Source organism: Heteronotia binoei, chromosome 17, assembly GCF_032191835.1.
Source record: "Heteronotia binoei isolate CCM8104 ecotype False Entrance Well chromosome 17, APGP_CSIRO_Hbin_v1, whole genome shotgun sequence".
In the NCBI taxonomy this organism is placed as follows: domain Eukaryota; kingdom Metazoa; phylum Chordata; class Lepidosauria; order Squamata; family Gekkonidae; genus Heteronotia; species Heteronotia binoei.
This window is the reverse complement of record NC_083239.1, coordinates 17662674-17689098: the sequence shown is the minus strand read 5'-3', so window position 1 is coordinate 17689098 and position 26425 is coordinate 17662674. Positions and strand designations below refer to the sequence as shown.

The 26425-nt window shown below is 44.8% G+C and overlaps 1 protein-coding gene across 1 annotated transcript in view; it reads right to left on the bottom strand.

The window, feature by feature from the left end:
• The window catches only part of NFYC (nuclear transcription factor Y subunit gamma), a 92955-nt gene extending 67460 nt beyond the window's left edge, over nucleotides 1–25495 (bottom strand). Inside the window, exon 1 of the mRNA XM_060258215.1 lies at nucleotides 25303–25495. The gene's annotated coding sequence lies outside the window, so the exon portion shown is untranslated. The remainder of the gene's footprint in view (nucleotides 1–25302) is intronic.
• Between the last annotated feature and the right edge of the window lie 930 nt (nucleotides 25496–26425).

Genomic DNA, 26425 nt, shown 5'->3' with positions numbered 1-26425 from the left:
CATTTCCTGTTTAAAAACTGCTGTCACCTTTTTTATTTTAAGCACCAGCAGCGTAGTTCCTTCTTGGGACAAGTGGAAGCGATCTTTTTTGAACAGGTCTTGATTGTTCCAAAAAGCATCTTGTTTCCTATTTATGTGGATTTGTTAGTGGAAAGTCTGCTTACTCTATTAGGGACATGAAGAGACAAGTGCCTTGACTTCCTCACACTGCTGTTAAACTTGCCTGTTTATTCCCTCACTTTGTCACTGGAGTTGAGACACTTTTTCACTGGAGCAGTGCAACTCCATCCAGAACATGTGACACCTTAAAATTCTGGGTCATACCTTAAAGCTTAGCAGGAGTACTTCTGTTCTGTTGGATTAAGCTGCAATTTAATAGCCTATCCACTCAAAACTTCAGTTCAGGGTTTCAACGGCCTCCCTGGGATCAGCCAGAAGCACATGATGGAGCTGAGTGTCATCTGCATATTGGTGATATTTCAACCCATAACTAAAGATGACCTCACCCAGAGATTTCATGTAGATGTTAAAGAGCACAGCGGACAAGATGGAGACCAGAAGCCAACAGATTAAGCAGCTGTCCCCTTGCATCACTTTTGGAAACCTACCTCCAAGTACGGACACAAGCATGCATCCCAGTCCCAACCCAGGAAGGAGATCCAAAAGAATACTGTGATTGATGGTCTTCAAAGTTGCTGAGAGATCCAGAAGAATCAACAGTTGCACTCCCTCAGTCATACCTCCTGAGACTGGTCATCTACCAGGGTGACCAAGGCTGTCTCAGTCCCATGACCAAACCTAAAAACAGACTGGAAAGGATCCAAACAATCTTGTTCATCCAGGATGAAGTTGTCCAGTCACCACCTGCTCAGTCAACTTACTCAAGAATGAAACATTTGAGACTAGTCGGTAGTTACTGGGATCTCCTGGGTCCAAGGAAGGCTTTTCCAGAAATGGGTAAACCACATCTTGTTTCAAGGCTGAGGTGACCACCCCTCCCTCAAGGAGGCATTAACTATATCTCAGACCCAGTCAACCAGACCCCACCAAGGCAGATTTAATTATCCAGGAAGGGCAAGAGTCATACAAGCAGGTGGTAAGTCTTAAACCTCCAAGAATCTTGTCCACATCCTCAGACTGAATAAACTGAATACTATTCCAAACAGTTGAACAAGATGGTACCCTGTCACCCTCTGATCCTGTTACTGCTAATGCAGAGTCCAAGTCAGGGATGTTAGAGATTTTATCTGCAAACTGTTGAGCAAAACAGTCACAGTGGGCCACAGAGCAGTCTACCTCTTCCTGCAGGCCAGATCCCAAAGGCTAAATGTTAGATGGGCTAAATTTGGGATATGAACCATGGGCAAACCTCAGTAACTGAACATGGTCCTGCCTTGTATAGGGCTTATTTGACTTTGCTGGCTAACATTATTTAAATTATTTATTAAAATTAGAATTTTTTTAAAAAAAATCTGGCAAATTTCACTGGTTCTAGGCCCTTAACTCTGTCCAGGAACTGAATAATTCAGCAAATGGCAACCTTTCTACCACTAATCAATGCCAAAGATTTCAACAACATCATCACCAAAATCCCTACCACACTGATATTGCAGTGTAAACAAAATAGCAGTATATTCGAGTACTTCTGAAGAAGCACCACCCTGCTAAGAAACAGACTGCCTTGGAGAACCTGAGTTCTGGCTAAGCACATGCAACACTGATTCACATACTATTTCTTTCCTTAACTGTGTATCTTAGTAGTCCAGCAACTTGCAGCCTCTGGCCCAAATTAAACCACAGCCAGAAGATGGCACAGTCTAACAATTTCAGTTTAAGAGACCTGAGTCCATGGTTCAGACTCCTGCATTGCCAAAGTTATTTAATACTTAAGAGTTAGCCACCTCCCTGGGGAGAGAGAATGGTCTTGCCAAGGTGGAGCTTTTTCAGCCATCCTCACAATTCGCAGCATAAGCAGATAAATTGTTTTATATTTATCTGTAAACCTAAGATATACTACCTATGATAATTCATTTAAAACACCTACTCAAAGAGGATAGGGAGTGGAAGAACAAAGAGCCAATAATGGAGCTTAGACAGTTGCAATGATCAGATGGTTGGGAAATAGTAGCCACATCAGTGGATGATAATGAGTTCCTATCACCAGACCCCTGCTTTACAAGCCCACATTATCCATAGCTTTTTGTTATAACCCAGTCAACTAAAAACTTGAGACTGGCTTTTAAAAAGAAGATTGTGAATGGAGGCTGCCTGCCTTTGGAAGTCTGCAATCTAAGTCCAATGTATCATGATACCCAAAGGTGGCAACATCTGAACAGACTGTCTCTGATTCTGTTTGTGGGGAAGATACAGACTCCTATTTGTTCAGCCATCCACATTTGGACATCATGAAGAACTTAAATTAGACTGAAGACTTCTTAAACAAGGACTGCTTCAAGCACAGTCCAAGAGAATGGGAAGTAGGAGGAGAGAGGGAGCTCACCAGCACCAGCTCATTCCCACTAATTCAGCACCGCTCATCCTCTGTCATGTGACTCTAGTAAGTAGGATGAAATGCTCCTACTTATCCCTATGCAGTTTCTTCATGAGATTCTGAACAAAGACTGCACTTCTAAGTCTAATGGTACACAAGATCTTTTTTGCAATGTAGCATACATATATGCATTCTTTCCCTTGAAATGTACTTAAACCAAGCATGTTTAAGTTTTATTAAGTGACTATTTACTCCTGAACTAAATATATGAGGGAGCATCCCATTGTCCTGTTTTTCTAAATACCTAAGCGCAAGGTCTTAATCCTTGTTTCTTTGTAGCTCATCTCTCCAAACAGGTTAATCACTGTTCCATAAAAACACTGCCAAAATGCTCAACCTTTTCCATGCCACCATCTCCCAGCTTTGACTCTGAACCACCAAGTAACGGTTCTCGCTCCTCAGTTCCTTTCTCCATCAGAGACAAACATCGCTTGACACTGCTGGATTCCTTTTATTTTTACTGGAATACTGCAGAGCAAATTTCCAGTTTCAACAAGGTTGCCAGAGTTTTGCCCATGGGTTCAGAAGACCCTTTTCTGAGCATACAATTTCATCAGAAATATCTTTGAAACATTGGAGATGTGACTCTAATGCCAACACTGTTAGCATCTATTTCTAAGTCTGTCAGTAATGCCTTTGCCTTTACTTGGGGGGTGGGGGCCTGTCTTATGCAGGTCTGCTACTTAGTGCTCCAGCTTTTATTTCCCACACCAATATTTTGAATGTTGTGTTTATCCGTGTCTTAACTATGTTCTTGGTAAGAGGCTCCTGGATACTGACCTTCAGCTTTCTGAGCCTGTGACCAATGTGCCCATGCCTTGAACTTTAATTCTTCAGCTGTTCAACTTTGGTTTCATTCTTGCCTCTCAGATTTAATTTTGGCTACTACAGACCTGCTATAGATCAGACTGAATTTTTCTTGCATGTCTTCCTGAGATGCCATCTCTTTCTATAACTCTGTCCCAATTCTCTTTTTGTAAATAAGCACCTCACTAAACTGCTTCTGCAAATATAAACACATCTTCCTAAACTTCCTTCTGAGTTGTGGCCATTGATTTATTGTCATGTCAGTGGTTTTCACAAGAGGAAACTTCTTCAGGATGAAATACCCTACCAATTGCTTGATCTGTCAATTTTTTACTATCTTTTTGTTTCAAAAGAATTGCTGGTAATGTCACAATTTCATTTTTTCATGTTTGGGGATTTAGCCTTCTCCAGCATACTTGGACCTTCTGTACCTCTCTCTGGTACAACATCAAGTGATTTAAATATATGTGAACTCTCTATTTTGGAAGTTTCCAGTTTAATAGCTCACTACTTCCCGCAAGTCCTTTCCCCCCACATCTTTGAAAAACTGGGCTGCCATTTGAGTCAAATTCTTAAGTGGGCCTATGATTATACCCACCAGCCCATCCCCCAGAAATGTCATTCACATTTCCAAGTCTCTGTTACATCCTTTTTACAATCAAGCCAAAGCCAACTGATCTCATCACATGTCTGCCTGCTCTTGACAGAGTTGCTTTTCCACTCTATCTTCCCACTCAGGCTTGGATTTCACTTGGCTACTTTGGATCTGTGCCAACATTGCACTTACATTATCAGCAACCATTCCAGAAATGTAGCTGCAACTGTGGGGTTGAATCCATCAGCTTTCTGCTGATGAGAAACAAAAGTCCCCTATGCTGGGAATAGTGGGACCTGCATGTACAGAAGTCACAAGGGATGGGGGCTGTTGTAAGGAAGGAAGCTAATTATGTGAGATAGAAAATACTGGCAGGATCCAACCCATGGACCAAGCACAAAGTTTGATCATGTTTTCAGCTACCCCAAAACCATACTGCCTCCTTCTCTGGATTTTGCCTTAGCAAAATCTTTAATCCCCATTCAACAGCAACATCAAATAATCTCTCCATAAACTTCTTAAAACTTCTCCATAGATTCCCATTCTCTTAATGGCTAAGAATAATTTTCATCATTGTACAGCATAGTCATGGGTGCTCTCTGGGTGTCCCTGCATCCTTGAAAGAACTCCATCTTCAAATTTCCTAGGACAGGAGCAGTAAACATGAGCATAAAGCTTAGTCTGAAGCTAAGTTCACCACTCTTTTTCTTCCTCTTCTCTCCAGGCCATTCTTTCCAACTGACCTATCAAAAGGTAATTTGTTTCCTAGCAATTCAAATAACAGGAAAACTTTGTTTCATTTTTCCCAAGATGAACATACCCATTTCTGGTTACCTGTTTCAAAATGTTGGCCTCCAAGGAGACCCAGAATAAGAACACTGATTATAAACAACTGAAGGATCTTTCTTTCTGGAGGATATAGAATTTGAGATCCTTCAGTTATTTATTTCTTTAAAATATTGGTGTGCCTGCATTTCTTCCAGACACCTGGGACTCATGCTTCTAATTACCTTCGCATACTTACTCTTTTCCAACTCATGTAGCTCCTGATCAATAATGATACAGTGAAATCCAAAGCAAATTTATACCCTCCTAAGCCCATTGATTTCAGTTGACTTAGAAGGGTGTAACTCCACTTAGGAGTGTGCTGGAAAAAGGTTAAACATAAATAGATAAGACATTAGCCAGTTTATCTACTGCCAGTGAGCCATGTGAAGTTGGCAAAGATATATTTGGCTAAATGAACTCTTGTATCAACTGCAGACGCTCAAGTTTTCTTTTTCTTGAATAAGTTAACATTGCTGACATCAGAAGAGTGTCTGGACAAAGGTGAATCCTTTAGAAGAGGAATGCAGGAAAACAGCCCACAGATAGATCAAGATACTGCAGCAGATAGTGGCTGCTTACACAGATAACCAGCATGCTGGCTACTGCAATACCACAGTGTTTACAAATAAAGAGGCATTGTGAGATATTGTGATTTAAAATAATGATTATACCTAGTAGAGTTGAATGAATATCTAAATATATAATGGTCAAAGACCAGCATACTCTCTGGACTGCCTGACCTGGCACATCCCCCATAGAGCATTATGCTCGAGTGATCAAAATCGACTGGGGGTCCCTGTCCCAAAGAACATCCATCTGTCCTCGGCCAGGGCTTTCTCAGCCCTGGTCCTAGCCTCGTGAAAAATTCTTCCAGGAGATATGAGGGCCTTGTAGAATTTGTACAATTCTTCAAGTCCAGCAAAACAGAGTGGTTCTGCTGGGTCTAAGGCTGAGGGAAGTATGGGGGTCCTAGTTGGTAGCAAGTTTGACCTCGCTCTCTTCTTCCTTCCCCTCCCCTTGTGCCCCCACCCCATTCCCCTTTGCAATTGTCAGAACACTGCCCCCCCCCGGTACACCATCTAGAATTATCTATAGAAACGTTGTAATTATATTGCATTTTACTGTATTTATTGTAACTGTATGCTGGTTTAGAGATTTGTAAATTGCATTTTATGGTCTGATGTTATCCGCTCTGAGCTGGTTTCAGAGAGAGCGGGTTCTAAATAAAATAAAATAAAAATGGGAACTGAAGTGCATCTTAAAGTTATTGAAACACCCATAACTCTTAGCCTAACAGAGAAAAGCACCCCCTCCCCAGTTCAGGCATAGCACAACCCTAGTATTTATTTAATTTATACTCCACCTTTCTCCCTAATGGGGACCCAAAATGCCTTACATCACTTTCTTTGCCTCTATTTTATCCTCCCAACAACCCTGTGTGAGGCAGGTTAGGCTGACAGTACATGACTGGTCCAAAAGCAACTCAGCAAGCTTCCACAGCACAGTCAAACCTGGATCTCGCAGATCCTAGGCTGACATGTCAGCCACTACATTACACTGGGTCTCAGTATGCGCAGCAAGACAGACATTCCATTGCCTCTGTTGCTCACAACCCATATAGGTAATCTAGCCACACTGTCACAGAAAGGCCAAGTGAAAGATTTTGATTACAGTGAAAACTCTTGCCTCTAAATAGGAATGCTGGAGAACAGGAATGGCCAAAATATCAACAAAAGAAAAGGTTACAGGGAGGAGTATGGCCAGAGGAGAGAGACGGCAAGAACATTTGGGAGAAATCAAAAGTTAAACTGGGAGACTCCCAAAGAAGAGGAAAGGGAGTAAATAGAAGTTGGAAAAGAGGGTGGTGGAAAAGGAAGAATGGTTTACCTGTGGACACTGCTAATTATGAAAAGTTCTACATAGCAGCAACAGGGCCAGAATCATTCCACCAATCCAAAAAAACCACTTAAGGGGAAAAGAAGCATAATTGTGCAGAGGTATACCCTTCTACTTCCATTGACTTCACTGCACTTAGAAGGGTGTAACTCAGGGATCACATTTGTTATGAGGGCCAGATTTGACATAAACCAAATCTTATCAGGCCAGGCCATGTGTGCCATAAAATGTAATGCCCGGCAGTGGATATGTAAACCTTGTAAAGATCACAGTCAAACATAATTAAGGATTTTTTTAAAAAACTTATAACATGCTTAAAAGATTATCACTCTTGCAATATTTTGTTTATTTAACAGTCTGATAACTGACACCTCTTGATCTGAATTATTGCATCAAAATCTGGAGACAACATCTGCGCTATAGCAATCTTGAGTATGTTGTTCAGGTATGTCTCTGCAAATTGCAAACCTACTTTTGATTTATTGACATTCATTACAGAAATTTCATGGCCAATACTTTGAGTTTAAGACCCAGAGGAAAACATGAAATGGCTGGGCATTGTGAGATTTTGTACATAAATTGCTTTGTGTGCTGGTCAGTAAGTGAAGAAAATAGAGGCTTTGCTCTGTAGTTCCTGTGTGATTGAGCAAGCCTGGCAAAGCAACCTGTGATGCAGAAGGAATCGAAAGAGAGAAGGAAGCAAATGACAGCAAATTGCTTGCGGCCCTGATGAGAACATAAGAGAAGCCATGTTGGATCAGGCCAATGGCCCATCCAGTCCAACACTGTGTCGCACAGTGGCCAAAAAACCCAAGTGCCATCAGGAGGTTCACAAATGGGTCTAGAAGCCCTTCCACTTTTCCCACCCTCTCAGCACCAAGAATACAGAGCATCACTGACCCAGACAGTTCCAGTAATATACATCAGTACGCTGATGACACCCAGCTCTACCTACTGATGGACGGCCAGCCGACCCACGCCCCGGAAAATCTAGATCGGGCATTACATGCCGTGGCTGAGTGGCTCAGACTGAGCGGGCTGAAGCTTAATCCCGCGAAGACAGAGGTCCTTTGCCTGGGTCGCCGCGGCCCGGGAAGGGGAACCCCCCTACCAGCCTTTGACGGTGCACCGCTGGTAGCGGCGGACAGGGTCAAAAGCTTGGGGGTGTTATTGGAGCCGTCCTTAAAGATGGAGGCTCAGATAGCAGCCGCTGCCAAGTCCGCGTTTTTTCACCTTAGGCGGGCAAGGCAGTTGGCCCCCTTCCTGGAGCGCGACGACCTAGCAACAGTGATCCATGCTACGGTCACCTCGAGGTTGGACTACTGTAATGCCCTCTACATGGGGCTGCCCCTGTCACGAACTCGGAAATTGCAGCTGGTGCAGAACGCCGCAGCCCGGCTGTTACTGGGTCTCCCAAAGTGGGGACACATTCAGCCGGGTCTCTGGACCCTGCACTGGCTTCCAGTGATATACCGAGTCCAGTACAAGGTGCTGGTTATCACCTTTAAAGCCCTATATGGCTTGGGACCTGTCTACCTGAAGGACCGTCTTTCCCCGCATGTACCCCAGAGAGTACTGAGGTCGGGAACACAAAATCTCCTTACTGTCCCTGGGCCGAAAGAAGCCCGCTTGAAATCCACCAGAGAAAGGGCTTTCTCTGTTATGGCCCCTACATGGTGGAATCAGTTGCCAGAAGAGGTGAGGGCCTTGCGGGACCTTGTTCAGTTCCGCAGGGCCTGTAAGACGACCCTCTTCTGGCTAGCCCATACCTAGCTTGAGAATTTAACACAACTTGCCAGATTTCTTTTTACATATTCTGAATATTTATTAATATTTATGGTTTTATCTGTTTTATCTGCTTTAAATCGTCATTCCCTTATATGTTTAAATATTGTTAATTTTATGTGGGATCTATTGTTGGAAGCCGCCCTGAGCCACTCGTGGGAAGGGCGGGATATAAATTCTAAATAAATAAATAAATAAATAAAAATACTGTGGCTAATAGCCACTTGATGGACCTCTGCTCCATTATTTTTATCCAATCCCCTCTTGAAGCTGGCTATGCTTGTAGCGGCCGCCATCTCCTGTGGCAATGAATTCCACATGTTAATCACCCTTTGGGTGAAAAAGTACTTCCTTTTATCCTTTTTAACCTGACCGCTCAGCAATTTCATTGAATGCCCACGAGTTCTTGTATTGTGAGAAAGAGAGAAAAGTACTTCTTTCTCTACTTTCTCCATCCCATGCATAATCTTGTAAACCTCTATCATGTCACCCAAAGGCACTTCAAAGGGATCTGTTGAGGCAGGGTGAGTGGGCGTCAACGTGGCAGATGAGGTTCAATGTGACCAAGTGCAAATTAATGCACATTGGGGCCAAGAATCCCAGCTACAAATACAAGTTGATGGGGTGTGAACTGGCAGAGACTGACCAAGAGAGAGATCTTGGGGTCGTGGTAGATAACTCACTGAAAATGTCAAGACAGTGTGCGATTGCAATAAAAAAGGCCAACGCCATGCTGGGAATTATTAGGAAGGGAATTGAAAACAAATCAGCCAATATCATAATGCCCCTGTATAAATCGATGGTACGGTCTCATTTGGAATATTGTGTACAATTCTGGTCACTGCACCTCAAAAAGGATATTATAGCATTGGAAAAAGTGCAGAAAAGGGCAACTAGAATGATTAAAGGTTTGGAACACTTTCCCTATGAAGAAAGGTTGAAACGCTTGAGGCTCTTTAGCTTAAGAGAAACGTCAACTGAGGGGTGACATGATAGAGGTTTACAAGATGATGCATGGGATGGAGAAAGCAGAGAAAGAAGTACTTTTCTCCCTTTCTCACAATACAAGAACTTGTGAGCATTCCATGAAATTGCTGAGCAGTTGGGTTAAAACAGATAAAAGGAAATACTTCCTCACCCAAAGAGTGATTAACATGTGGAATTCACTGCCACAGGAGGTGGCGGCGGCTACAAGCATAGTCAGCTTCAAGAGGGGATTGGATAAAAATATGGAACAGAAGTCCATCAGTGGCTACTAGCCACAGTATATTACTGGAACTGTCTGGGTCAGTGATGCTCTGTATTCTTGGTGCTGGGGGGGGGGGGGGCAAAGTGGAAGGGTTTCTAGACCCACTTGTGAACCTCCTTATGGCACTTGGTTTTTTTTGGGGGGGGGGGTTGGCCACTGTGTCACACAGAGTGTTGGACTTCTCTTATGTTCTTATGAACAAGTTAAAGAGCATGGGGCCCAGTACTGAGCCCTGTGGCACCCCACTGCTTACTGTCCTCCACTGCGAAGTCTGCCCATTTATACTCACTCTCTGCTTCCTATTAATTAGCCAGTTTTTGATCCACAAGAGGACCTCTCTTTTTACTCCATGACTCTCGAGCTTACTAAGAGCCTTTGATGAGGAACTTTATCAAAAGCTTTCTGGAAATCAAGGTAAACAACATCTATGTCCTTTGTCCACATGTTTGTTCTCCTCCTCAAAGAACTGTAACAGGTTAGTGAGGCAAGATGTTCCCTTACAGAACCCATGCTGAGTCTTCCTCAATAACTTGTGTTCATCAATGTGTGTACTCATTCTATCCTTGATAACAGTTTCTACCAACTTTCCCGGTATTGAAGTCAGACTGACTGGCCTGTAATTTCCCGGATCTCCTCTGGAACCCCTTTTAAAGATGGGGGTGACATTTGCTACCTTCCAGTCCTCAGGAACGGAAGCAGATTTCAATGAAAGAGTACATATTTTTGTCAGGAGATACACAAGTTCAACTTTGAGTTCTTTCAGAACTCTCAGACGTATGCCATCCGGACCCGGTGACTTATTCGTTTTTAATTTGTCAATCAGTTGTAGGACCTCTTCTCGTCACCTCAATCTGACCCAGGTCTTTCAACACCCCTTCTAAAATTAGTGGTTGTGGAGCGGGCAAACACTTCTCATCTTCCACAGTGAAGACGTGTCAAGCATGCGGGTTCAATGACGAGTCAAAGTTGATACAAAGACTACGTTTAGGAGAGCCAGTTTGGTGTAGTGGTTAAGTGTGTGGACTCTTATCTGGGAGAACCGGGTTTGATTCCCCACTCCTCCACTTGCACCTGCTGGAATGGCCTTCGGTCAACCATAGCTCTGGCAGAGGTTGTCCTTGAAAGGGCAGCTGCTGTGAGAGCCCTCTTCAGCCCCACCCACGTCACAGGGTGTCTGTTGTGGGGGAGGAAGGTAAAGGAGATTGTGAGCCGCTCTGAGACTCTTTGGAGTGGAGGGCGGGATATAAATCCAATATCTTCTTCATCTTCTACGTTTATTGATAGACCGATACTTTGGTGTAACAGGTTCTTGAGAGTAATGCTGCCAATATATTGATACAATACTTTTAAGGCTTACTTCAAAAGGATTCCAAGGGATGGGGTTGCAGGGTAGCATTCACACATACACTATCATAAATGTCTACATTCCCATAGTGTTATCAGGACTGCGTCCTTGCTATCCCCAGATGGCTTGTACTCCCTTACCGGAATGTATGGGAAGGTGCTGATTACTTGGTTTCAGTTCTCACTTCTAATTAGGGGCGTGCATTCGGTTCAGCCAAACCGAATCAACCGCCGAATCACCCGATTCGGCTGTATACGGAATCACATACAGCCAAATCCAATTGGGGCTTATTATGCAGGAGCCAAGTATGGCTCCCCGTATACTTCTGTATAGATATTCGGAAGTACACGGAATTCAATGCAAAAGGCAGGAAAGGGGCATCTGCAGACAGGGGAGCTGTTTGCCTCCTTTCCTGCCTTTGGTAACCTTTTCCCGCCTCTCCCATAGCCTCCCTGGGATCAGGGAGGGGGGGAGGGGAAAGAGGAGCCCCAGCAGCCAATCCAAAGCATGCATTTGCCAAATGCATTGCAAATGCATGCTTTGCAGGGCTGTTGTGTAGCTGATCCCCCAGCCATCAGCAACATTGTTGTTCTTTTGATCTTTTGCTTACTTGGGTATCCAAGTAAGCACTGTCACCTGGCCAATCACAGAGCAGTGCTATTTTTTGAAACTGCTCTCTGTAGGGCCAGAGAACCTTTTTAAGGAGTCTGCCTGGCTGAACTCCTCCATTGCTGCTGTGTTGGTGTGTGTTGGTGTGTGAGAGAGATTGTGATGTGCTGGCTGGCCCTTGGCCTCAGCTGCTGCTGCTCTCTCTCAGCCTTACCAGACTTGCCTGGAGTAGAGAAGACGTCAAAGGTAAGACAGTCTTGGGGTTCTTGTTATTATTTTAGTTGGTAAAAGGACTTTTTAAGCCTCAGAGTCCCTTTACTTATCCAGATTTGGGTGGTGGGTACTGGGTAGTAGCTTATTTGGGGTTAGGGGGTTCTGCTGGGGGAGGGGGCCTGGGGTGGGGGTTTTTTTTTGCCAATTTGCCCATATCTTACTTTAGTGAGAGGACTTTTAAAAGTGCAGTGTCCTTTTACTTTTCCTGATTTGGGTGGCTTGGATTTCTTAGGGTTAGGGTGAAGGTTTATTTTGGGGGGGAGGGGTTGGTAAAGTTCCTGTATTGTTAAGTTTTTTACTGTTTTAAAAGGATTCTGTGTTTGATTTTTTTTGCTGCTGTGTTGTGCTGCTGTTGTTCCTTTTCTCTTCTGGTTCTGGTTCTTGGGGGGTGGGTGCTGTTTGGCCTAATTTTCATTGTTTAAAAGACCACTTTTTTAACAGTGAGTTTGTGTTGGCCTTCTGTTTGGATCTATTCTCTATTGCTGCAGGTTTTGCATCCTCCTGTCCCCCTTTTCCTGGTTCTGGTTTTAGGCGGGGTGTGTGTGTGTGTGTGTTGTTGACTGATTTGGCCTGAGGTTTCTTATTGGTGAAAAGGCCACTTTTTTAACAGTTGAGTTGCTTGGCCTTTTCTGATTGTGCTGGTTTTTTGGGGGTGGGTGGGTTAAAAGTTAAGTTTCTTTCTGTCACGTTTTGGTTTCTTTAAATTATCTCTGGTTGGTGTGGGGGTTGGTGAGGGTGTGTGTGGGCTGGGTCACTTTCATGTTTTTATAGAGTTATTTTTGGAGTCTGAGTGTGCTTTCGGTTTGGCTAGGGCCACTAAATAGGCTGCCCCACTAATAAGGGTGTTTTTAGGGATTGTGTTTTTTGAAATTAAAAAAAAATTAATCCAGTTTAGAGCTTTATCTCCTCTCAAAATTCAAGTAGGCCAGATAGGGGTGATTTTAAAAGATTTTAGGTTTCTCATAACAGGCAGCATGACTACTAGGCCACATCAGGCTCCCTTTTAAAGAGACTAGGGTTGCAGTGCATCTTGCTTTCAGCCACGGAAAGCTGCTTAGATTTCCATAGGGAAAACCACAGCTTCTCTCAAGTTATAGGGGACGCCTGATTTCTAGTTTGCAAGGAAATCCTGTTTGTCCCAGGATCTAGTTAGGAGAAGTTTAACTAGGAGGATATAACAAGGATTGCCTTCATCTCAAGGTAGCCTTTTAAAAACTGTAGCCAGGTACAGGCAGGATCACTTAGTCTCCTAAACTTTACCAGACTACTACTACCCCAACCCAAAGAGGGACAGGTTAGGGACCAAAAAAACAAACAAACAAGTTTTGGTGGGAGGGTTCTTAAAAAGAAGTCAGGGCACCTGTTGGTTCAGGGTACAGTGCAGTGAGTTAGGTTTGTAAAAAACCCCACTCTCAGTTCAGGTTTTGTGAGACTGGCCAAGGCTGACATGAGTGACAGGCAGCAGAAGAGGGGCCCTGGGGGCAAGGCCAAGGAGAAGACTAGAGGGGTGGAGGGGTGGGGGGTAATTTAAAGAAACCAAAACGTGACACAAAGCAACTTAACTTTTAACCCCCCCACCTGTGTGTGGGGCCACTCCACAGCTGCCTTCCAGCACTCCAACCTCTGGCCAGAGTTTGAAGAAGGCCCCGCCCTGGGCCCTTTATCGAGGCTGCTGCTGGGGCGCCCTCAGCAGCCAGAGGAGGGGCAGCAAGAGCAGCCTTCCTTGAAGATGAGCTTTGGGGACAGTTTTCTGTCCAAAACGATCACCCCCAGGAGGGTGCAGAGTGTCGTGCAGGAGCTGGAGGAGAAGCTGGTTGAGGAGGACCAGCCCCCTTCTTCGGTTTCTTCAGGCACCAGCAGTCCTTTAGGGGATGACCAGGAGTGGAGACCTCATAGGATGGAGGGGGAAGAGATGGAGACACACGAGGTGCCTCCATCTCCACCCACTTCCCCCCGGTGGCCAGCCCCTCCTGCCACCCCGAGACACGATGTGTCTGCCCCGAGCACCTCAAAGGAAGTGGCTCCGGACACCCAAGCTTCCAGTCAGTTTGGGCGTCCGTTCACCTCTGAAGTCTGGAAGTATTTCCATCTTATGGAGGATCCACGCTATGCGCAGTGCCAGCTGTGCAGGGCCCGGATCAGTCATGGGTGGGACCCTGCCCACCTGTCTCCAGTGGGGATGCGGAATCACCTGCGGAAGCACCACCTGGGGGAGCTTCTTAAGGGAGAGAAGCAGGCTGGTGCTGTGGTGCCCAAGCGGCCAACACCACCCAGCCAGGAGGTCCGTCCCATCACGACTACCTCCACTCTCCAGGAGCGTTCCGTGGGAGTACAGGGACGCCAGGCATCTCTGCCTGAGATGTTTGGTAAGGGTGGCACCTGTGTGCCAAGAGGAGGAATCAGGTATGGCAGGAGGGTGATCGCCTGGAACCTTGCCAGGTTGATCGCCCATGGGCTTCTATTTTCAGTGATCGAGAATCCTGGGGTGCTAGGGTTGCTCAAGTAACTGGTGCCCTGGTACAAAGTTCCTGCGAGAACCACCATTAGCAGGACCATTGTGCCAGCTGTTTTCAGGGCAACCAGATCTGTGGTGAAGGAGCATTTGTCCCGTGCTGCCGGGGAGACTGTTCATTTCACTTCAGATATCTGGAGCTCCCAACATGCGTTCGAGGGGTATCTCTCCCTGACTGCTCATTGGTGGCAACCCAGAGAGCTGGAGGCAGTGCAGTGTGGGGGTGGCAGCAGTAGTGGCAGGCAGGGTCAGGGCCGCCAAGCTGGCTATCGCTGGGCCTTGCTGCACACCAAAGCAGTCGACGCGCCGCACACAGCGGACACTCTCAGATCCATCCTCTCATGGCAGTAGAGGGCTGGGTAGGCAGTGGGGACGTCGTCATGGGCTTCGTGGTGACTGATGGTGGCTCCAACATCAAGGCTGCTGTCCAGCGTCAGGGCCTAAAGCGCCTTCCTTGCGTGGCCCACCTTCTCCACCTCGTGGTTAAGGACGCATTAGGCCAAACAAAAAGCCAGGATCATCGGTATCTAGCCATGACCCATGAGTACCGACTTCTGCTCTAGAAGTGTTAGCACATTATGGGTCACTTCTCACGCAGCAATACAGACTCGTATTGGCTGCATGAGAAACAGACACTGACAGGCGTGCCAGGACACCGCCAGATCAGTGACATCAGCACACACTGGAACTCCACCTGTGCCATGCTGGAGCGCATGGTGGAGCAGAGAGCAGCCCTGCATGCCTTTGACTCTGAGACAAGGGTCTTTCGGTATGACAACCGTCTCACCCGAGAGGATTGGGTGGTCATTTCTCAGACTGTGGAGGTTCTTGGGCCCTTCAAGACCCACACAGAAATGCTCTCGTCTGACACGGTGAGCATCGCACTGGTCGTCCCCATGGTCCAGATGGCCCATGAGGACCTGGCCTCGTTTCTAGTGCCAGCTCAAGGCCGTGCAGACGTTCTTCCAGCGGTGCGCGCGCTGGTTGTTAGGCTTCCAAGGGATGGGGTTGCAGAAAGCTTTTGATAAAGTTCCTCATCAAAGGCTCCTTAGAAAGCTTGAGAGTCATGGAGTAAAAGGACAGGTCCTCTTGTGGATCAAAAACTGGCTGAGTAATAGGAAGCAGAGAGTGAGTATAAATGGGCAGTCTTCGCAGTGGAGGACGGTAAGCAGTGGGGTGCCACAGGGCTCGGTACTGGGTCCCATGCTCTTTAACTTGTTCATAAATGATTTAGAGTTGGGAGTGAGCAGTGAAGTGGCCAAATTTGCGGATGACACTAAATTGTTCAGGGTGGTGAGAACCAGAGAGGATTGTGAGGAACTCCAAAGGGATCTGTTGAGGCTGGGTGAGTGGGCGTCAACGTGGCAGATGCGGTTCAATGTGGCCAAGTGCAAAGTAATGCACATTGGGGCCAAGAATCCCAGCTACAAATACAAGTTGATGGGGTGTGAACTGGCAGAGATTGACCAAGAGAGAGATCTTGGGGTCGTGGTAGATAATTCACTGAAAATGTCAAGGCAGTGTGCGTTTGCAATAAAAAAGGCCAACGCCATGCTGGGAATTATTAGGAAGGGAATTGAAAACAAATCAGCCAGTATCATAATGCCCCTGCATAAATCGATGGTGTGGTCTCATTTGGAGTACTGTGTGCAGTTCTGGTCGCCGCACCTCAAAAAGGATATTATAGCATTGGAGAAAGTTCAGAAAAGGGCAACTAGAATGATTAAAGGGCTGGAACACCTACCCTATGAAGAAAGGTTGAAACGCTTAGGGCTCTTTAGCTTGGAGAAACGTCGACTGAGGGGTGACATGATAGAGGTTTACAAGATAATGCATGGGATGGAGAAAGTAGAGAAAGAAGTACTTTTCTCCCTTTCTCACAATACGAGAACTCGTGGGCATTCGATGAAATTGCTGAGGAGACAGGTTAAAACGGATAAAAGGAAGTACTTCTTCACCCAAAGGGTGATTAACATGTGGAATTCACTGCCACAGGAGGTGGTGGCGGCCACAAGCATGGCCACCTTCAAGAGGGGGTTAGATAAAAATATGGAGCAGAGGTCCATCAGTGGCTATTAGCCACAGTGTGTGTGTGTGTTTTGCCCGCTGTGTGACACAGAATGTTGGACTGGATGGGCCATTGGCCTGATCTAACATGGCTTCTCTTATGTTCTTATGTTCTGCAGGAAGGGCTTGAGGCCCGCTTTCCGACTTTCACCCAGGATAAGGTCTACATGATGGCGACCATGTTAGACTGTGCCTTAAGGGAACAGTCACCAAGCGAGCCAATGAGCTCGATCACTGGCGAGACGAGCTCTCCCAGAAGGTCGAGCGTTCCAGAGTCAGGGTGGGCCCAGTGCCGGTAGTTGAGGAGGAGGGGGGTGGAAGCAGCTCATCTGCCGCTTCCACTGCTGTTGTTCATCCCCAACCTCTCCAGCTAGGCAGTGTTTCCCACCAGACTCACGCCACGAAGAGTCCTGAGGTGACACTCATCGGGCGGGTCGTTGGCCCTTCTAGGAGGGGTAGGGCACCAAGAGCGAAGACGGGTGCTGCGATGGTGAGGGACTATCTTTTGGAGCCCCTCGAGCCGCAGGAAGCATCTCCTTTGGACTACTGGATCACGAAGGAGGAGGTCTGGCCGGCCCTCTCCTCTGTGGCCAAGGCGTTCCTCTCATGCCCACTGACGAGCGTGCAGAGCGAGCGTGTCTTTTCGCATATGGGTGACATTGTCTGCCCACATCGCAATCGCCTGCAACCCCGGACAGTTGAGCAGTTGGTCTTCCTGAAGGTCAACTTGCCTCTGTTCGGCTCCCCAAATGTAGACTTTGAGTGAATGAAGTGAGCACCTACTTGTGCCTCTATCCTCTCTTGGCCCACGCTTGGAAGGTGGTTGTAAAACACTCCTCCACTAAAAATAGACTAGAGTCCAAAGACAGCCCAAAAACTCACTCACAAATTGATTGGCAGTGCATCCCCCCCAAACCAAAAGTGGATGCTGATTTAAAAACTGCAAAGCGATCCAAACTTTCCCAGTCCCCCATCCATACATGCCTAATAATACTGAAAGGGCCATTGCAGCCCCCAACTGTAACCAACAGCACCCACAGGCCCAGCCCGGATAACCAAGGGTTTTTTTCAGGGGAAGGAGGAAGAAAGAGGGAGGTGCCAGTGATGATGACAGGCAGCCAGCAGCCATACCAATGCTGAGGTCCCTCTAATGGGACAGTGATGCTGGTGTGTTGCTGAGCTGAGAGAGAAGGAATGGCTGCCTTCCTCTCACACAATCTGAGGCCCTCCCAGTGATCTTCCTCATTTGGGGTGCAATTCTGGCTCACCTCCTCATGGTGCACCCTGGGTAACACAAAAGAACCTGGACCAGCCAACCATCCATCACTCAAGGTAAGTCAAAATGCTTCTTGCTTTGTGTCAGTTACAGAATGATGTGGAGCTAGGTGTGGTGGTCCACCACTTCTCTTGTTTGAGAGTTGTGTTGTTTGGGGCAGGGCTGGAGAGTTTGGGGCAACTCTCCGGGCATTCAGCACGGTGCCACGGTGGGGTTGGTGCTCTCGCCCCTTCCCCAAGTTCGGGAAGTTCACTGCTTACTGGAATTTTTTCAGCCATTCGGCTATAAAGTTGCCAGGGCAGTTAAACTTCTTGTAGATTACTCTCAAAATGTCAAGGATGCGAGTTCAATGACGAGTCGAAGTTGATACAAAGACTACGTTTATTGATAGACCGATACTTTGGTGTAACAGGTTCTTGAGAGTAATGATGCCAATACATTGATACAATACTTTTAAGGCATACTTCAAAAGGATTCCAAGGGATGGGGTTGCAGGAAAGCATTCACACATAAACTATCATAAATGTCTACATTCCCATAGTGTTATCAGTCTGCGTCCTTGCTTTCCCCAGATGGCTTGTACTCCCTTACAGGAATGGATGGGAAGGTGCTGATTACTTAGTTTCCGTTCTCACTACTTCTAATTATAAGCCATAAAGCAAGACGGGGGAAGGGAAAGAATAACAAGCTAGCAAAGTTGGATTCTCCATGATACTTCACAGACCAGGTTAGGCAGGACCCTAAAACAATCAATTAACAATGGAATGTCACCATGCTTGACAAGACGGAGGCAAAAAATGCATTCAGCTTCTCAGCCATTTCCCTATCCTCCTTCAGTAATGCTTTTACCCCTTGGTCATCTAAGGGCCCCACTGCCTCCCTGGCTGGTTTTCTGCTTCTAATATATTTGAAGAAATGTTTACTGTTGGTCTTTATGTTTTTTGCAATATGCTTCTCATAGTCCCTTTTTGCCTGCCTGATCACAGTCTTGCATTTGATTTGCCACAGCCTGTGTTCCCTTTTATTAATCTCACTTGGACTAGCTTTCCACCGCTTAAAGGAATCCTTCTTACCTTTTACAGCTTCCGTAACTTTGTTTGTTAACCATGCAGACCTTTTCTTATACCTGTTTGTGCCTTTCCTAACTTGTGGTATATATTTTATCTGAGCTTCTAGGATTGTAGTTTTAAATAGCCTCCAAGCTTCCCCAAGGGTTTTGACTGTATTTACCTTTCCTTTCAGTTTCCTCATCTCAGAGAATTTACCCCTTTTAAAGTTAAACGAGGTTGTGCTGGTCTTTTGGGGCAACTCCCTATTTATACAAATGGTGAAATCAATAACGTTATGGTCACTTTTCCCAAGCAGTGCAATTACTTTTACATCTCTCACCAAGTATTGAGCATTACTTAGGACCAAATCCAGGATCGCTCCACCCCTGGTAGGTTCTGCGACCATCTGCTCCATAGCGCAGTCATTGAGAGCCCTCTGGGGGCCTGATTTGGCCCTCAGGCTGCACGTCTGACACCCCTGGTACTAATTCTTCTCAGGATTGCACTGTAAATCTCCAGGGATTTTAAAAACCATTACTATTTTTACTTTAGTCTCATTACTTTTGTGTGAAGGGAAAACTTCAAACTTAGAACTCAAACAAACCACATTTTAATGCTTACATTGTTTTGTTTTTAATTTGCTATTACTTTGCTTTATTTCTATTTTAATTTTAGAAACATTTCCCACCATAGGCAGGCTCTGAAATTCTCAAATGAAAACTAAAGTTAAGAACTGTTCAGTGAATCATTCACCTGACAGAAAACTTTGTGAGCACTGTTCACAGTTGTGATAATTTACTACAAGTTTTTAAAAGCTGATTTTATTATTTTGCAATCCAATTAATTTTTAATTGAGCAAAACCCCCCCTATTTTTTAATTCTTCTAAAAGGATTAATGCAGGGGTGTCAAATGTCAGGCCCAGAGTCCAGCATCAGTCCACCCAGGGCTTTAATCAGGCCCACGGAGTTCTTTTCTCCTCCCTCCTTCCTCTCCTGTCCTCATCCTTTGAGGCTGCCTTTTCTTTGGTGGCTGCAGCAGGAAACAAAGCTGCAAAGAAAAGGTGGGGTGGATTTTCCATTAGGGTCTCTGTACCCAGATAGATAGACCTTAGAAACCTTAATGGGAAATCTATTCCATGTTTTCCTTGCAACTTTGTGCTGCAATTCTTTTCAGCACTCCTACAGCCTTCTGAAACTCGTGCTTCCTTTAGTTGTGTCCTTGCAAGTAAAGGTTGATGCTCCGAACCAGCTTGTCTCTGCTTAATGGACTTGAGAACTGATGCCTAGTGAGTACTCTAACATGGGACCCCACATGCAAAGAGGGATAGTACATTGGAGAGCCATTGCCATTCTGAGTAGACACCTGGGGGGAGCTTGCAATGCCATTTCATTGTTTTCCCAGGCTCAGAGAATTTTATATTTTTAGTTTCTGCTGTGATCCTTGTGCTTTTTCTTGATGTTTATTTTAAAAACTGCATTGCCAAATCCCACCATTCCCCTACTTTTCCATTTTAAACAAAGTACTGCAAAAGTTTTAAGCATGTTTATATTTTAAGGTAAAACACAGCAGCTTTAATTATGTTTATCTGTGTCCTTTATAAACTTTATATCTCCACTACTTCACATTATATTTTTATGACACACATGGCCCGGCCCCACAAAGTTCCGTTTGGGTCAGATCTGGCCCTCCTAACAAATGAGTTCAACACCCCTGGATTAATGCTTTGAAAATACTAGACTGTTATTTGAGGAGTCAAACTCCCATTTCTACTTGTGTGATGCACCTCTTGTTCTTTTTGAACCATAAAGGAAGAAAATGTACCTAAGCTGAATAATGTGTTCAGAGAGGTAAGCAAATGCCATAAAACAAGAGAAGACAATCATCTCCTGGCCAGTATCCAAAGTTGCCTGAGTACTGGGGAAAGGGTGTTGCACTGAGTGAAGTATTACTGGATCCAGAAAGGCATCTCTATTGTTAATAGTAGTGTTTAAGTCTATAGCTTTCACATGCAACAAAGCAAAACATTCCCCCTAAATCTGACCTCTTGAGTGGCATCAAGTCAAATCACTGGCTTGTCGGGGAAAACATGTCATAAAACACATGATGGAACTACCTCTATAGCCTGCAGAAAACTAAGCCAACAATCTTCCACATTTTGCAGGCTATCTATGTGCAAGAGGCAGAATGGCACCAAGTTACAGAGAGCATATATCTCTTATTCTCTCCTTACTTATAAATGGAAAGGGCAAAAAGAAAAAGAAAAGTGGGGAGCTGTAGAGATTATGAGCTCCCACTACAACCCCATTTGTTTCCCCCCACCCACCCAAGCTGCTTTAGAGACCAAAACTATATTCCAATATTCACTGTGCTGCATCAAACGAAGTATGCACTGCAATTCAGATGTTTAACAGTATCTACTGGCTTTGCAGGAAAGATGCAGGAGTAGTAAAGGAACAGAATTTGAAAGAGAAGGAAGTCTGAGAGTCCTGACCCAACAAAGAAAACTGCAGGGCCTGCTGCATTTCTGAATAACTCCATCTAATAAAAACAACATTATTCATATTTCACTCTCTTAACGGAAGCATGATACACCATGAAATTCCTGTTAATCATCCTTATTTACTCCCTTATTCCTAGCACACTGCTCTCTCACAAACACATACTGTAGATCAGTAATTCTTTGGAGAAGAAAGAGACATAAAGACACTCAAGGAATGCTTTACAAGTAGCGATGAGCATTTGACATTTTAGGACATTCCTTCTCTCCATTTAACATGGCTTCTCAGGAGAGTTGGTTTTATACTGCTCATCCTGCACTGAGGATAAAACCCCAGATTCTAAATATCTTTGAAGGGTTCGTGGAAATGTGGCATGCTACAAACTGGAATAATATCTAATACTAAGTAGGCTGATGGCCATCAGGCGCCTCATTGAATGTGTACCTGTAATCCGTTCATCATATGCATGAATCATAAACTCACAAGGTACCTTCTCTGAAGTGCTGTTTTATACCCTGAGTTTTTTTAAAAAAACATTGTTACGAACTTGTTTGCCACCTCAGCTCTTCCTAGGGCCTCATCCTAATTGAGATCTCCCTTCAAGCATTCAATTTAGCCACAGTTTAGGTCTATTCTTCCTAAGGGGGAGCTCCAGCATTACAAATCATCCTCCCTATAGGATTTGGAGGGGCCTAGGACACCACAAATGCATTTGACATTCACCTTACCATATTCAAAGGTAATCATCTGATGTGAGCTGATTACCTGAATTGTATGGTCATGGTGAACAGCTGCAAATGCCTAATGAACTGATTTGCATCTGGTTTTGACAATATTGTGCATACACACAGACATTGCCAATTCAAAACTAATTGGCAGTCTCTAGAGTCACCTTGAGTCAAGAGAAAGGGCAGGGTATAAATATTTAAATAAATACATTTAAATAAAATTTAGACTACTTAGATTAATATCACAGAGTAAAATTTTACTGAAGCACAACATTTCTGGCTGATCTATAAGATTTATGCATTATCTAATTGTATATTTGAACAATCCCCTACAAAGCGAAGCAGTTATGGAACAAGAATGGAGGGGAGCAGAACTTGATCAAGCTGTATGAGAACACACATGTGCAAGAAACCAATTGCACTGCACACTGAGGAAGATATAAAGTGAAGTGACCTGTCATACAGATTAACAAGCAACTGACCATGACAGCCAACCCAACACAGCGAAGATTTCATAGCTGAAATATTTCCAGATGTGTTAACATTTCACAAGACAAGAAAAATTCTGGTATTTCAAATTTAGTGTTGCTTTTCCCCGTCCAGGACCATTTATGCTCTCCTTCAGGGGTGGCCAACAGTAGCTCTCCAGATGTTTTTTGCCTACAACATCAGCCCCAGTAAGCATGGCCAATGGCTGGGGCTGATGGGAGTTGTAGGCAAAAAACATCTGGAGAACTACCGTTGGCCACCCCTGCCACAAAGTAGCACCATTGGGTTATAAATATTTATTGCATTATCATTGCAATTTATTATTGGGAAGAGACCTTTTAGTCTCCTTATATTTATTATTTATTTGTTTCTGTTGATTTATACCCTGCCCCTCCTGCAAACAATTCTTTTAATATATATCTTAACATTCTGCATGAATAGTAGTGCTGAAGTAGTCCATAAACACTTTTCTTCTAAAGAGCTTAATACTCTCTACAAGTATTAAGCAATTTGACGCAAGCGTTATGGGAACTAAAGGGAGTGACACATAATATTTCAATTACTGATGTTACATTACAAGGCACAACAAAAGCTTAAGATGGCCATGACAGACGCCAGATCCATTTATTAATGTCTCCAAATAGTATTATTACCTAAGACCGCATTCAAAAACAGTGAAAGTTAACTAGCATATAAATTAACTGTTTCCCACAGGTTTAAATGGCAAAAAGCAGAAGCATTTAAATTTGCACCTGAACTCATAAAGAGCTGCCTTTTCTATAGCTAATTTTACTGTAATGCTGTTTAGTCCACAAATGAATTGTAAACTTTTTGCTAAGCCTCAACTACAATATTATTATGTACAGACTACTTGGGGCAGCAGCCTGTCATATGACTCTGTTACAGTAATACTCTCCTAAACCACTATACCTATCCCCACCCCTTGGGACTTAAATCCTGCACCTATTGGCCACAGGCTCTTTACCTCCCATTCATGCAACAAATTATTTACACTGAACTCTAAACATTCATTCACTAACTGCCTTTTATCTATTCTACTGCACTTCTCATGAACTACTTTCCAAATCCTGCTCTCCAGCACGCATTGATAATTCTAATACACCTTTCATCATTTCAGCACAGCGTTCCACTATGATCTTCACACCTGACTTCACTCTCCATGCTTCAATAGAATGCTTGTTCCATTTCAAAATTCAGCTGCAGGTAAGTTCTCTCATACCCTATATTTCAGCTTCTCTTTCTCAAAAGGCGCATTTCTGCACCTACGCCACTTACCAAGGCCTACACCCATGATAGCCATCTTCTTCCCTAGTTCTGGACAGAACTCAGTCCGCCTATCTTCTCACCACCAGCACCTCCCTGCAAAACAGCTTCACTTGACCACCTGTTTCTTCACTGCCTATAATTTCTACCCTCACCACAACACAATAACCTCTTCTTCCACTCCTTCACCTCAAAATTTAGTCTAGTTTCCAGGGGTCTACATCTCACACAAGACCCAACCTTAAATGAGAAAAAAAAAATGGAGCATGCTAACAATAAAGGTTCTGAAATTAGCAAGGGGTGGGAAAAGAGCTCCCATCAGAGCTAGAGGATCCATCAAGCACAAGTAAGAAACAGCTATTTATACGTGTTCCTTTAAGTGGAACAAACTTAGTGTTGAAATGACTGATAATTCTCAGTATTGTTAAGTAGCCTAGAGAAAAAGGTCAGCAAAGTTTCTTCTTGACATGTAAGCTACTGAATTCCGTGAGGTTTACACACCCAGAATTGCAGCCATGCAGGCTTAGTCATTAATAAGCAAAAATCTATTGGCAACATAAAGACAAAGTTTATTCCAATATGAGCTTTCATGGGACACAGCCCAATTTAGCACTACACTTTTGTTTTCTTTTGCTACAACAGCCTAACATGGCTACCCCTTCGGTAAGCATCTCTTAGCCAGAAATAAGTTACAAGCTGCCTCTTATTTAAGTGTGCAATACTAAACAGGAGTCCAAGTGGCACTTTAAAAACTAAATTCGTTTCAGCATAAGGGTTCATGCTTCACTTCCCCAAGAAGCACAAAGCGTACACGCACTGAGCAGAACAAAATATACTTACTACTTTTCTAAAAAGCCCCAAAGCCAGAGCAGGAGTGGGGGAGACAATACAAAGAAGAATCCAAGTTAAAACAAGATTCAGTCCAAAGAAAAGCCCTGCCATCTGTATATAAAATTAGTCTTAAAGTACCAGTGGACTGCTGTTGAAGTTCCGCCGCAAGTAACACAGATATCCCGCCACAATTAAACGGGCAGAGGATTTATGCAACACTGGGGCTCTCTGTAAACTCCCTTTCCTCTTCCCGCCAGCCAATCTGTTATCTTAACTCTTTTCCTTTCCAAACTGAATTCCCTTCCAAACGCCCCGCCCTTTTCGATAGAACCACCCCTTAGTAATCCTGAACGCGGAGGGAGAAAATCGTCATTTCACCTTTATCCTGTTTTCTCCACGGTCCGTTCCGGACGTTCACCCAATCAACGGACAAAAGCAACACCGATCCGCCTTCCCCACCGCCGGCCAATCAAAAGATAAAGCGAAAGGCGGAGGGCCGAATTCCAACCAATGATAAGCGGGAGAGAGTGAATGGCAGCGGCAGAAGGGGGGGAGGGGAATGCTAGAGCCCAACCGCCGCTCCTCCTCATGACCCCCCCTCCCTCGATTTCACGCCTTCCTTGACTTACCGGTGTAACTAGAGTCCGTGGCTCCTGCCGCGCTTTGGTGGCCTCAGCCCCCGGAGCGGATACCGGGGAGCCAGCCCCAGGCGGTGCGCACGCGCCCGGCCTAAACGAGGGGCGGGGGCGGGGATGTGACGGACGGTGCGAACACGAAGCAGCGGTGAAACAAGATGGCGGCGGGCAAAGACTGAGGCGTCGTGTAAGCCCCGCCCCCTTACTCTTCCTCCTCCCCTTTCCTCGTCTTCTTTACGCGCCCTACTTCTTTCATGAGGCCATGCAATGTCACTGCGCAGACGCAAGTTGTTCCTTTCCTCTTCAGTAACTGATTCTCCACGCGGCATCGCGAGACTTCAGAAGAAAAAGGCATGACTTCTGCTCCTGGGGCTCACGGTAGCTGTCCACTTGGTGTCGAGGGAATATTAGTTTTTCGCGTGGTTGCTAAGGCTATTGCATCCTTCAAGCTGATTCCTGGGAGGAGGGGTCGTAAAGGGTGTGACAATCCGTTGCCTAGGATCAGGTTTTAAAAGCTCAGGTGGGTAGCCGTTTTGGTCTGAAGCAGCAGAACAAAGTTTGGGTCCAGTGGCTGGCACATTTAAAACCAACATAGTTTTACTGTGAAGGTATAAACTTTCGTGTGCACGCACTCTTTTTCAGATACAATGAAATGGAAATTAGCAGTCCATACATATAGGTAGAGGTTGAGTAGTAAATTAGCATGCAGCATAATGAAGATGTTAAACAGAAATAACAAACTTAGTTTATAATAAAGGGATGTCAAACATGTGGCTGGTGGACAGGCTCAAATCAGTCCCCCAAGCAATTTCTTTCTCCTGCTTCCTTTTCTAGGGCTGCTGCATAATGTCCACTGAGGAAATTACTATGGCTTATTCTAAACAGATTTTTTTTCTTGTTTTCTACCTGGATTTATTTTCTTTCAAAGAGACCATGATTGGGAATTAGAACACTTGGCTTGGTCATTATATCTTATAGAGTGGCGTGATTTCAGATACCAAATGATAATAGTGCACATTGGCAATGAGACAGGAAACCTAGGTCTCCGTTCAATCCAGGAAGATGCTTTATCTTGAACTTCATTATCAGTTGCAATTCAGCAGTTTCTCATTCTAAT